Source organism: Chanodichthys erythropterus, chromosome 1 (assembly GCF_024489055.1).
Source record: "Chanodichthys erythropterus isolate Z2021 chromosome 1, ASM2448905v1, whole genome shotgun sequence".
Taxonomy (NCBI): Eukaryota; Metazoa; Chordata; class Actinopteri; order Cypriniformes; family Xenocyprididae; genus Chanodichthys; species Chanodichthys erythropterus.
In genome coordinates, this window is record NC_090221.1 from 18304995 (window position 1) to 18319849 (window position 14855).

Sequence of the window (14855 nt, forward strand, 5' to 3'; positions counted from 1 at the left end):
AAGTATTTAAAAATATTACTGACACCAAACTTTCATGAAGTGTCATGATGGGGGAGAAAATTTATGGCCCCATTTACACTGAATGGTTAAAGTGACCCAATTCCTATTTTTTTCCTCTCATGTGGCACAGATCGGATATGACGTGAACGTGTAAACAGGAGAAAAAAAAAAAAAAGAAAAAAAAAACGCATGAATTCCGATATTCTCACATCGGTTTCAGGCCTCACTCATATGTGGAAATAAATCTGATATGATTCGGATACGTGCATTTGCGTCTGCCATGTAAGCGGTCAAATCGGATATTCCCCAGTAAATGCGAGTTGTACATCATCGAAAAAGGGATGGAGGTGAATGACGTCAACTCAGGTGGACACGAACTACGATCACATGATAAAAATGGCTCTCCTCTTTTTTTCTCCACCTTATGAGAGCAATGTTTTACTGACCTTTAAAGAGTGCGGAAAGCAAAACATTGTATAATCCATCCATTGCATACTGTGCCGTTTTACATCCTTTTTCGGGTTAGAACGTCTTGGGCTGTTTCACCAGTGTATAGTGTAAATGCAAATATCGGATATGGGTCACTTTTAAAAGATGCTGTAAGCGGGTTGTCAAAAAAAATATGATATAGTCACCAAATCAGTATCTGCAGTGTAAATGCGGCCCATCTGTCAGTCTGGTCTTTTGACTACACTGGATGTTCCTGTGTTTCTATGCTCCTAGGTCTGGAAGCTTCCTTTTTTTCCCCCTGGTAGTGCACTTAGAAGATTGATCTGTCCTTCACGATGATCAATCTCCAGGTCACAGGCTGGAGGACAAAGGAGTGAGGAAACAAACATCAACAAGTATTGAGGAGCAGCCATTGTTTGCACCCGGTTTGATTTGTGATCGTCTTTGCCTATTTGATTGTCAATTTATATGGCATTGATTCACACATTATTCAGTATTGTGTTGGTTTCTCAAGTTTAAATTCTTGGTAAATAATTGTTCCGATTATTGTCATCCACACATTGGAGAATTGTCTGCGTCTGCACATTAATGGTCTCTGGAGAATCAAATAATCATTTGGGATTCCTTTTTAGACATGCAGGGCTCATAGAGTCACAGCTATTAAACTTACTGCCATCCATTTCTTCTTTGTCTATATTCAAGAAAACTTGAGTAAATGGAAAGACTTGATTTATGTAGTAGAGCATCTGCAGAGATTATTAGTAAGACCTATATAGAAAAATCAACAGTTAAGGGTTTTATTTCTGATGTCTCCTACAGGCCTCTGTTCTTCACCTCCAGTCTAGGAGTCCCTGGTGGATCAGGAAACCTAGAGAGAAGGCACATAGGACTCCTGAGATAATGGTCTCTTTTTAACACTGTGCTGTCGCTGAACTCCAGATCTGAAATTGGACATGAGTGCAATTTTCCTATATGCAGCTTTAATTAGTGTGTGATGTGACTGGGTGACAAGCCGTAGATGGCCCTTAAACTCCAGACTGCAGCTTTCACCAGCACTGTTTCTCTCTCCTAGGGGAATTTAGACACCTGTGGTAGTCTCAGAATTTCATTTGGCTGATTTATGACAATTATGCATTGTGCTTATGTTCAATATTTGGTAATGGGTTGTGCAGACATGAATTATTATTATTAGATGAGAAATATTATGCTTTTACATAATAATGAGGAATTTGAGTATTCTGCCGTCACAGATTTCCTCTTATTATATGCTCAGTAACCATTAAAAAAACTCCTAATGTACCAAGACGCATTAACATTCAGTCCTCACATTCATCTCATTGTTTCTATAATCATGCAGCTTGAAGTGAATTTTAAGGGGAATCTAATTTCAGAATCTTGCAGGTGATTATAGAACTCCACAAAACAAGAAGATTCTGTTGCCCCGTTTACATTAGTGAAATTTTGTTTTAAAACGGCATTTTAAAATGAAAACGATCCTCAACTACACTGGCATTTCCACCGTGTTTCAGAAACGATCTCCGTCTACACTACACGGTAGTAAATGTAAACCTAATTTCTGCATTTTAGATATGAATTTCTATTTTGATCACTTATGTAAAGTACTGGGGGAAATTCAACTGGTCCCAAAATTATGGCAAATGTCAATGTGTTAAATGATTACTTTACCCGAAAATGTAAAATTTCCTTTCAACTTTTTTTTATACTCCAAAATGGGCATGTGAGGTATTCACATTTCATTCCAGACATATAATTTTGATTTGGGAATGAATCCTTCCAGTGCATTCAAGAAATTTCAGAAGACTCAAAAGAATAATTCATTCACAAACTAAACCCCTTTAACAAGATTATTGTCACTGCAAATGGATTATTTGGGTGCATGTAATTGTAGTCAATCGGACTGACAGCTCAGATTGAAAAAAAACATTCATGTAAACACCTTAATCGTTCCGATTGAGCTCGATCCAAATGAAATTTCGATCGGATTGGAAGGGGTGGTTTATTCCTTTTCTAATCCGATCCAAAAGCAAAAAATTACCATGTAAAAACTTGAATCTGACTACTTTTCAGTCGTATTCAGAAGGTGCACATGCACAGTGCAATGTTAACACGCATTATGCAGTGCGCAAGTTCACGATCACGTAAAAAAAAAAAAAAAAAAAGTTGCTGATTTATGAATGTGTTTGCCAGCAGGGCAAAAATAACAATGAGCTGTGATTGATATGACATCACACACAGAGCGTGTGCACAAAAGTTTTAATTGGAATGTATATAAAACACAAACTGATATCTGAATCAGATTACAATGTTCAGATTACAATGTTCAGAGTACATGTAAACAGATCTGCAGTCAGATTCAATTCAATCGGACTGACAAAAATTGGTGCATGTAAACAAGCCAATGATAAATGTTCTTCTCTTTTCACTTGCACCTGATATGCACCTGAATGCACCAAGAAAATATCCATTAAGAATGAGTTGTCCCAAGTTCTGAGAACCAATCTCAGTTTTGAATTAAATTAAATGACTTGCAGCTTTTTAACTGAATGCTGTAAGAATTCCAGCAAACCTCTCTAATAGTCTAAATATATTCTTTATATTCAACATCCTACAAAACTCAATAAGTTGACCAGTTAACGCAATCATCTTTTCATCTCACTCATGACCTCCAAAGATTCTTCTTATTGACTGAATTTATTTCATCTAAAAAACTTGCATTGAATCTTTTCTGTTGCAGTACAGTATATTTACAAAAGACTAAAATCGAAAAAGACAAGTGGCTGTTTTGCTCTATGTATCATGTCTTTTCACCTCCATTTGTCATATTGCCTTATTAAAATGGTCCTCATAGTCTCAATGTCTCTACTTTTACCAAAAAACGACAAGGTTTACCTGCACAGTTTTTCATTTTTCAGAATTAAATTCAATCAAATAGTAAATGTTATACTGTTTAAATACCCTGCAGTCTGATGAAAATATTTACATAATGCATTACATATACTCCAAACAGAGCTTCTGTGCACGCTAAGAGCGGCATTTAGTGTCAACGCTCCCATAACAGCAAGACGCTTTTGAGCGCTGTCAGAGGTCTTGTCGGAGAAAGCGACCAAGAAAACTAAAGTTAGAAAACTCTGTGTGAGATCCCAGTGTGTAACTGCTGTGTTTGACTTTCTAACACATCTAAAAATATGTCTGGCACTACACTGCAAAAGATTCAGAGATTTACGTGGCAATTATTCTTCCATTCAATGGATTAAGATCAGCTGCTCTTTTAATTTTATAGAAATGATAGATCTAGAAAAGAAACTTAGACAGTTTAGGTGTTTACATAAAAGATTTTCATTCAGATTTAATTATCTTCAAGTCCTCTAGAGCTATTGTTATTCATCTCAAGCAGTGGTGAATGTTGTTGGTGTAGACTACATGATTATGACTGAGTTTGACCGGGTGGCAGGGGAAATGAAGTTTCATAGCAGTATACTCAGAAAGGGTCGGTTTAAAAATGATGCACATGACACGTCTACAACAGGACGTTTTAACCATAGCTTCCAATTGTGAACATGACACAATCAAATGTGTCTTTTCGAGAGAAAACTGTTGGTCCCTTCATCTGTCCATCACATGCCACTCAAAGCCATGAGATCAGTACTCAATTCAGACAAGCTGAAGGACAGATTTTCTATAAGCTTCCTCGCTTTGTCCTTGCCTCTTCACGATGCAATTAGAGAATTGAGATGTCCTTTAAGATGGCTGAGTATGATTGGTTTCTGGGTCACGGGCTGGTGGACAGAGGAGCAAGGAAATGAGGAAGCATCAATTTGAGTATTAACAAGCACTCAAAGAAACCATGACAATCAAGGAAACAAACTAAACAAGTGGACTGGGAATGCAGAAACAAAACAATTAATATATAATAAAAGTCTCTGAAAAGAAATAAATATTATCAGTATATACCGTACTTGTATACTTATATTTCTCATTCTCATGTAGGACACGAGTATACAAGTAGACAGAAAAAAACAATTCCTGGGAGTTACCTAAATAAAATGTGTTAATGCATTTGAGTAAAGAACTAAAGATACACAATCATTCAGTGTTCTCTAGTAAAATACAGGCTATAATTTAAGGGGGAAAGTAATTAACAAAGGGACATTGAATTTATAAATTGGCATTACAGAGATATGATAAAAGAAAGATGCTCAAATCATTTATTTAGAATGTAACAGCTCCAATTAGATTTTAGAGTAGTATAATTTTCATTTGTTTTAATGGTGGATGATTTCTTACTGCCTGGATGTGAAAATTCAAGATACCAGGTGAGTGAGTGGTGTTCTTATCTTTGTCTGGATTATTTTTCATCAGCAACAGGGAAGAGCAGAAAAGAAGGTAGGAAGGAGCAAGCTGGAGTTGGTTCTTAACCTTTCTCTAAGTAACAGCTGCCTTCTGGGGATTTAGACTTTGATGCCAAGCGAGCGTCTCCCCAGAATGTCATCCCTAATTGCCTCCCGAATCCATCTCACTTTGTGTTCAACTTGCCAGCCTGTGTGGAAATGTGGGTTTTGCCACAGGCTAGCCCGTCTTCTGCTGATGCTGGATTTGAATCTTTGTTTGTAGATGAACATGAAGAAACAGCAGTCACTCAGCAGCAAGCAGATTGGTAATACCTCAAACAATGTTTGTAACTATTTCTATGAATCAATGCTTATACAAAACGTAGAGAAAGTGCTTTTACTTGGTTTTCCCAGTGTTACTTCATGAGCAGTTTAACAACTCATTTGAGATTAAAGACAGCTTTGTCTAGTTGTAGTGAGACATGTTTTCTACTGCTCAACTGTAAAGAGTTGTCAAGCTTTTGTAATGACTGAAGCTTGTGCACATTTGTGTGATCCATGTGTGTGAGGCTTACTGAAATGGTTTAGGCAAAATTATAATGTAAAATTATATAATATTAAGCAGACAAAAGCCGATTAATTTGTCCAGAATACATCCATCCAAATACAAAACGAATGGTGCAATAATCCTGAAACAGACTAAATGCTCAGAATTGCTATGCAGAACATAAAAGGCTGAGGCTATGTCCAGTGTGGAGCAGTTCAGCAAGAACACAGGAACACAAGCATTAAATAAACTTAAAGGGGTGGTTCAATGCAATTTCACTTTTTTAACTTTAGTTAGTGTGTAATGTTGCTGCTTGAGCATAAACAGTATCTGCAAAGTTACAGCACTAAAAGTTCAATGCAAACGGAGATATTGTCTTTTAAAGTTATGGCAGGTTAATGCCTACAAAAACGATCGGTTTGGACTACAACGAGCTTCTTCCCGGGTTGGTGACATCAGAAACCCTGCAAAACACACCCCGGGAACACGCAATAAAGCAGGCGAGGCCATGTCGCAGCATGTGGAAGCGGAAGGCGCGACGTGTCAAAAGATATAGAACCCATTATAATCGGTGATATTTTCTACACTGGATGCAGCACTGAAGACAGCTTCCAGAATCTACATGAGTTAAATGCTGGATGGCTATTACTGAATGCACAAATGCTATTACTGAAAGAAGCAATTCCCACTTTAAAAGCAGAAGCTGCTGTTTATCGCCCCCAAACTGTAAGTTTTATTGTTTGTACACGTCTTTTAAACATAGTTCTGTTGCTGTTTTTTGGTTGCATCAAGGACATAAACAAAGAGCAGTTTTTGCTTCGTTAGCCAGCTGTATTATAGTGCATACTTCAACAAACACCAACAAACTTCTATGTTCATAGACAAACAGTTGTTCATGCTATAAATTAAATGCTGCCTTTACAAAAATGCAACTACTCAGTCATGTATTCGGCTACAGTAAAGCTTTAATCAGGATAAAACCGTATATTGAAAGCTAACAAACAGCAGTGACAGCATCTGAATACTTTGACACAAATACTAAATGAAATACCATTCATAAATGTCCTTTAAAAGCCGGGATTGTGGTTCATCTGGGTCTGATTTGGGCTCAGTTTGATACAGCAATATAATCGCCATTTCTCTCGTGCCCATGTAACAGGTAACAAATGGTAAGGGGCGTGGCTTTTCCAGATGCTTCAGCGAATCACGATGGCTCTGGATACACTGGGCCAGCTAACCAATCTGAGCACATTGCGTATTTCGGAGGGAGTGGCTTCATAGAAGCAGAAAGTCAAACAAGCCGTTCAAATGACAGTGGAAACAGGTGTAGAATAAAGGTAAAATATATGAAAAATACAGCTTTTTTTAAAAAAACGAAGCATTAAGACATCTTAAACTGTGCCCCAAAAACACAATCAAGCCTAGAAAAAAAACAAAACAAAACACTGAACCACCCCTTTAAGAATATTTCTGTCAGGATCACCATCCTCAAATATGACTGGCAGTTAATGTACAATTTGGATTGGCGGTATGGTTCTGTTCTGGGCAAAAACTCCCTGCCCATCCATGTAGCCTAGCATGGATAAGAGCAGGGAGAGCAGCCCCCCTTAGGGTAAACAGAACTGAACCAAGTATTGCAATATCATGAATTTTCTTAATGACAATAATCACATGTAACTATTGAAAAAAAAAAAAAAAGGGGTTTGATCAAAATAAATATCAGAAGGTCAAGTCCTGACTAGATGAAGGAGGAGCTGGGGACGGAGGAGGGTAATTAGCTCCAGAGCAATGTGATAAAGCTGCTGATAATACTGAATGGACCATACGAATGTGGTGATAGGTGTCGTATTCTTATAGGTCAATGTGAGCTTGACTAACGTGACCTGCCAGAACTAACGCTATACGCTTGATTTATGTCAGGATCACGATTGTCAAGGATGACTGGCAGTTAGTGTACAGTTTGGATTGGCGGTATGGTTCTGTTCTGGGCAAAAACTCCCTGCCCATCCATGCAGCCTAGCATGAATAAGAGCAGGGAGAGCAGCGATAACCCCCAAAACAAAACCATATGCTGACAACCCCCCCAACCATAAACTGACCTCAATATCTGAATGAGAAAAGTACTGTATGCTGGAAAGATGGACAGACAATGGGACATAATGGAAAGGAGCATGATTTCCCTCTGAATAGCAAACTGGAGGCAGCATGCCCCTTACAGGAGGGAATTAGCAGCGAAGGGGTGCTCTTCTGTTACAAGCATCAGAGAAGAGCAGCATGCCCCATACAAAAGAAGAGTAGCAGTGAGGGGGGCTCTTCTTACAACATCAAGCCCCTTTAAAAACAGTTACCTCAGTGAGCTTAAGACATCATGTGTCCAATACCCGAAAGCTTAAGAAACAAGCTGGATAACCTTAAGAAACAGATGCCTTAAAAATCATGTTGTTGATAACCTGATAGCGTTCATCAAAACAATCCTTCCCACAGATTTGAAATACCTGTATGGAAAATCCTTCTACCCACAACACAAAAAATGGCACTAGGACATGCAGCGTAAGCTTTTTGAAAAATACGAAAGTGCGGTTTTGGCGGAAGCACTTGGAAGGCGATCATTTGTTTATAAAAAGCATATACATTTACATTTTTTTTTTTTCGAAAATGGCCGATCGTTTCGCTAGATAAGACCCTTATTCCTCGTCTGGTATCGTTAAAAGCCCTTTGAAGCTGCACTGAAACTAATTTTCAACCGTTTGGAGGCCACTTAAGTCCATTATAAAGAGAATAATCCTGGAATGTTTTCATCAAAAACCTTCATTTCTTTTCGACTGAAGAAAGAAAGACATGAACTTCTTGGGTGACATGGGGGTGAGTAAATTATCAGGAAAATTTTATTTGAAAGTGAACTAATCCTTTAACTTTGAATTAACAAGAAATGACATAAATATAAATTGATTGAATTTGAATCAAATTAAATACAGTTGTGTAACCAAATAATAACCAGGGGGGAGTATACATTTTTAGTGACTTATTTATGAACAAGACCTAAATACAATCGGACTCTTATTTTGAAATATGTAGGCTGAGTTTTTGCAGCTGCTCGTTCAAGTTTAGATGAGGTAGATAATATACGTTCTTACAACCATTTACAATATTTTACAATACCATAAAGTAAACTTTCGTCAATATTGAACAGCATTAGTTATATCAGCATAAGCAATCACTTAACATAAACGCGCACTATAGTATTGTTGCGCAACACTTAAGGCCTTTGCACACTGAGTCCGAAATTTTCGCATGAGTTTTTTCGTATTCGCAATCCTAAAAATTCGTCACGCACCGAGACCTTGCACACTGAGTCCGATGCGTATGAATGAATGCGTTGCGAAAAAAAAAAACAAAAAAAAACATCGCAAAACAAATCGCAAAACAATACAAAATGAAGTCTTCAAGCAGTGAGCACGATTAGTTGTCTCCTCTAGAAAAAGAAAGAGAAAATATTGAGTCTGTTCAATCCCGAGATTGCATAGAGAGAAAGAAGAATTCACCTCATCAAGGAGCTGCGGGATTATCCGAGCGTTTCAAAGTTTACTTCAGAATGTCAGTGGCTCTGTTTGATGCTTTACTACTGGCACAATCTGTCTTTATATTCGGTCTCTTTGTGTTCCTCACGTTGAAGCTGAGCGCTGCGTGAGCAGGTAGAACGCGCAACAGCGCCACATTTGAAACGTGAGGCACACAAATGAAATTACAGCCTTTTGAAATTTAATCACATCAGGTATCGTGATCTATGTTTTCCCATCCACAAAATGTGGGAAGCACTGAAAGTTTAAAAAGGAAACTTAGCTTTGCTTTGTGAAGACGTTGAGATTTGAGGGTGAAATACAGCCAGCTGTTACGTTGATTCTTTATCCTTCTTGATATCCTTTCCCTTTGTGTAATGAGTGCAGATCTCATCTGAACATTTCAGGTCGCTTCCAATTAGTGTGTTGTTAAAGAACTTGAACATGAAATGAAATCCTTGTCAATTCACTAAATTCCAGATTACACAATTCATAGTGGTCTCGCCCGCCGAATTCGCCGTCTAATTAGCTTCACCTGAGCAATGTGATAAAGCTGCTGATAATAGAGGGTATGCACGTGACGTCACCGTTGACCGTTACGACTGCGGTCACGTCCACTGAGTGGCAAAAGACTGAGCGGCAACGTTTGTTTTCAGCGTGAATGTCGCGGAAAAACGCACAAAACACTTCCAAAACTTAATTTGCAAAATGACAACTATAAACGTATTTACTGAATTAAGCATGCAACATGATTGAGCACAAAAAAAAAAAAAAAAAAAATCTACAATAACAAACATCCATACTATTTATATTCTACAAACAGGCAGATTCGCATTAAGTAATTGATTAAACTCAATTTAATAATTTAAGCCATTGATTGATCCATCTCGGTTCATGATTGATCCACTTCACTTTTTTTTTTTTCCAAAATCATTGTTCTTATTTAGAGAAAATATATTGGGTTTCCCCTGAACACAGTATTTATTGGTCATTTGGCTTCCTGTGAGAGAAACAAGATGGGCATACATAATTCTCCTCCTCTTGTGATGCCTATTATCTGTCAGTCTAATTTAATTCCCTATTAAAATGAGTGACGGTGGGCACTAAATGAATCAGCTCAGGTTCAGACTCTTTCTAACTCATCTCACCGTTCGCCAGCAGACTTATTAAATCAGTCCAACTCCCGGCCTTGTTTGACTATTCTCTTCCACGACACTTATGACTTTAATGAACACCCTGCCTGTATGAGATAACACTCTGATAAGCAACAGTGTTCCGAAGAGATCAACTTGAGTGATAGATTATTTTTTTCCCCATGCAAAAGTAACATTGAAGGAAATATATCTGTATATGCAAAGAAATATAATTAAATATCAGAGTTTTATTTTTCAGTTGGTTTTATTTAGCTCTGCTATATTCATAGCAGCTGCTTTAGTTATCTTGTTTATATGATTAATCTCGTATTTTTATTGCACTGAAACTAGAGTCCAATGATGGCTTCAGCCCATGAGACCACTCCCGAGTCCACTCCATAGTCCGCTCTAGGTGTGAGCCCTTTCCAGAGTCTGCTCCAGCCCATAAGCCCGCTCCAGAATCCACTCCCATACCTAAACCTGCTCCAGAGTCCGCTCCAGCCCACAAACCCACTCCAAAGTCCTCTCCTATTCACAAACTCATAGCTCCCCCCAAGAAAACTCTGGGGAGGGGGCATATATTGTGGCCGAGCCTGGGCTCCATGGCAAGGCCACAAAGGCTGATCCTCCCTGGGCCCATGAACCGCCACCGCCCCCTTGGCTCCCTGAGCTTCTGGCACCTCCCTTTCTGGTCACCTGCACAGCTGGCACCTCCCTGGTCCCCTAAGCAGCCGGCGCCTCCCTGGTCACCAGCACAGCTGGCACCTCCCTGGTGCCCTAAGCAGCCGGTACCTCCCTGGTCACCTGCACAGCCGGTACCTACCTGGTCCCCTGAGCCGCCGGTACATCCCTGGTCACCTGCACAGCTGATGCCTCCCTGGTCCCCTTAGCAGCCGGGGCCTCCCCGGTCACCTGCAAAGCCGGCACCTCCCTGGTCCCCTAAGCAGCCGGCGCCTCCCTGGTAACGTGCACAGCCGGCACCTCCCTGGTCCCCTGAGCAGCCGGCGCCTCCGCGGTCACCTGCACAGCCAGCACCTCCCTGGTCACCTGCACAGCCGGCGCCTCCCTGGTCACCGTTACCACCTTGGAGGCTTCTTAACCTGCCAGTACCGCCCTGGTTGCCTGTCAAGACTCCAGGACGCCGACCCTCACTCCCTGTTTTGGACTATTTACGGCACAAGGATGCACCTTCCGGGAGGGGAAGTACTGTCATGGTCACCAGCTCTGTCACCATCAGTCACTACATTTCCCATCATCCCTCCTTCTGCTCAACTGCACACTTTCAGCAATCACCCACAACTGTTATCCATCAGCCTTGTTAACAACACTTTATAAAAGCACACACCTTGCACCAATTTTTGTGTCCAGTCTTGTTTAGACTATGTGGACTACTTACCTGTCTCCAGCGATATTCTCTAGCATCTGTTCCCCATTGTGTCTCCCTGCCATTCCTGTGTGTGTTCTCCATACTTACTTCAGCCATCCATCTGTCCAGCCATCCATGATTACCCTCATCTGTAAGAAAGGACATTTCTGTTATCATCCATCTCCATTCATCGAAAGTATCATTGGACTATCTACTTACCTGTTTTCTGCCATTACGCTCAGTGCTGTCAATAAAACATCCTGTTCACTGCATCTCTCTGTTCTGAGTCTGTATTTCATAACAGAATTACTGTACTCTTTAATAATGTCACTAAGATGCCCGGGGAGGTTATTAGTGAACACTGAACTTGAATGGATGGGTCAGTCTGTATCTATGCAAATAATAAATGACATTGTTAACTGTATGCTAGTAAACTAATTACTATGTGCCATTATTACTTATTTCATTCGTTTCAAAATGTGTGTGCTTAGGCAAGGATTGTATTCATGTTGCAGCAGTCCATGTGGTCACGATTAAACAGAAGGTGCATGTAATTCAATGCAAATTTATTTAAACATATTAAATGATTAAGACATTACTAACATGTAAAGTAAATATAATGAATATATAAGCTAATATAGTGCATATATTTAGTGAAATGCTCCCCTTTAGACTTAATTGCCCAAGGAAGTCGACCGGAAGTTGAAGTCGGCCGCGTGCCGCCATCTTGTAGCAGAACTTCACTTGCGTTAGCATCCCTTTGACTCCCATTCATTTTGGCGTCACTTTGACAGCGAATAACTTTACATCTGAGGCGTTTAAAGACTCCATTTGTCCATTATTTATTTCTAAAGACACACGACAATGTATAAAGGGCTCCATTACCTTCTATGTTACATTATGGCCCCCGTAGAAACAGTTTTTGTAAAAATAGGCTAACGATTGCGTCATAACCACTCGACTCTCTGTCGCACAGTAGAGAAATTACCGTACAGACAGGAGGAGAAGCTTGCAGACAATAGTATGCATAAACTTGATATGGCGTACTGGCGTTACATTTTAAAATACTACACAAAATAATTAATCAGAATACTTACTCCTGCTCACTCACGCCAAAGAACTCCCCGCTCAAGCTCGCCGTCTCTGCAAGATTAACGATGGCAGTTTGCACGCACAGCTACTAGAAGATTTACATCTGTCAGACAGGTTGCTTAGTTTGAATCTGCGCGTCAGAAACGGAAGTGCTAAAAATGGGCTTCACTTGTCTCAATTGAGTTCCAATGGGGTCGCTGTGTCCATTTCTTCTACTGTCTATGGAACTAACATGCTGTGGACACTAAATGACTTGCCTGAGGTAAATGTAATGCTGTGTGAGATATTATTCTCAGTATCTTTCCGCAGTTTAACCACTGGTTGAGAGATTACACATAAACATTTCTATGCATAGATCGTCTTTTCTTCTTCTTCTATGCTTTTTCCTATTGTGGAGGTTAGTAAACAGCGTTGCATTACATGTGTGCCCCCTTCTGGATTGGAGTGCAGATCACCTGTGACTGACTGTTTTAATATACACACATATTTATTTATAATTATGTCATGTCTTCCCACAACCAAAGACATTAAATCGCTAATCTTAATCTAAGAAATAGATGTAATTTTCTGTATCCAGCCCTCAATTAACATTCCTCTTCTGTGACATTTAGGCTTTGGCTTTCGATGATGTGCCTGGCTGGATTTAGTTAAACAGATTTCATAACAGAGATCGGTGTGTGACTGTCAGAATAAACATCTTATTATCGGCCATGACAACAGAAGATGAGCTAGAGAAAGAATAAAGTCTGCTTTTAATGTGACAAAGATGGGCAAATTCCATGCCATTTATTTATAACAGTTAACATATCTCTTTGCATGTACAGATGCTTCTACATATATTTTCACCAATACCTCGTTTTCCTTTAACAGACGTTTATTTCATATCCTACATTTTGTATTCTGTGTATCTTGTATTATATTGTGCATGAACTAGGTCTTACACTTGGTAATTGTTTCAAACAACCCATCTGCATCCCCTGAAAAGGCTGTAGAAAAGTCTGCTAAGTGCTGTCTCTTTGCCCTGCTTCGTTTGACTGGATTTGAAAGGCTTGACTTCACTTGAGTTAATTCATAATAATGGAGTAAATTATCAGTGTTCAACCTGAGGATATTTTTACTCTACATAGCTTTTATACATAGACAAGCTAAAATCAAACTGCAAAAAAAATTTTAAAATCTTTGCATAATGTGCTATTGTGTGGTGCTTTGCATATTGGAGACAGATGTATAAGTGTTTTCTTTGGAGCCTGGATGAGCCCTGTTGTGATGTAAATGAAAGCAAGAATAATTGTAACAGTGGTGAACCGGCGACAGGGTCATAGGCGGCCAAGGCTCATTGATGCACGTGGGGAGCGAAGGCAGGCCTGTGTGGTCTGATCCAACAGACGAGCTACTGTAGCTCAAATTGCTCAAGAAGTTAATGTTGGTTCTGATAGAAAGGTGTCAGAATACACAGTGAATCACAGTTTGTTGTCCCGGGGCTACATAGCCGCAGACCAGTCAGGGTGTCCATACTGACCCCTGTCCACCGCCGAAAGAGCCAACAGTGGGGACATGAGCATCAGAACAAGACATCACGTTTTCTTTTACATCACGTGGATGTCCAGGTGCATCGCTTACCTGGGGAACACATGGCACCAGGATGCATTATGGGAAGAAGGCAAGCTGGCGGAGGCAGTGTGATGCTTTGGGAAATGTTCTGCTAGGAAACCTTGGGTCCTGCCATCCACGTGGATGTTACTTTGACACGTACCACCTACCTAAACATTGTTGCAAGCCATGTACACCCTTTCATAGAAATGGTATTCCCTGGTAGCTGTGGCCTCTTTCAGCAGGATAATGTGACCTGCCACATAGCAGAAATGTTTCAGGAATGGTTTGAGGAGCACAACAACGAGTTTGAGGTGTTGACTTGCCCTCCAAATTCCCCAGATTTCAATCCAATCGAGCATCTGTGGGATGTGCTGAACAAACAAGTATGATTCATGGAGGCCCCACCTCGCAACTTACATGACTTAAAGGGTTATAATTCTGTCATTTATTACTCACCCTCATGCCGTTCCACACCTGTAAGACCTTTGTTAATCTTCTGAACACAAATTAAGATATTTTTGTTGAAATCCGATGACTCAGTGAGGCCTCCATAGCCAGCAATGACATTTCCTCTCTCAAGATCCATTAATGTACTAAAAACATATTTAAATCGGTTCATGTGAGTACAGTGGTTCAGTATTAATATTATAAAGTGACGAGAATATTTTTGGTGCACCAAAAAACAAAATAACGACTTATTTAGTGATGGCCGATCCACTGTACTCACATGAACTGATTTAGATATGTTTTTAGTACCTTTATGGATCT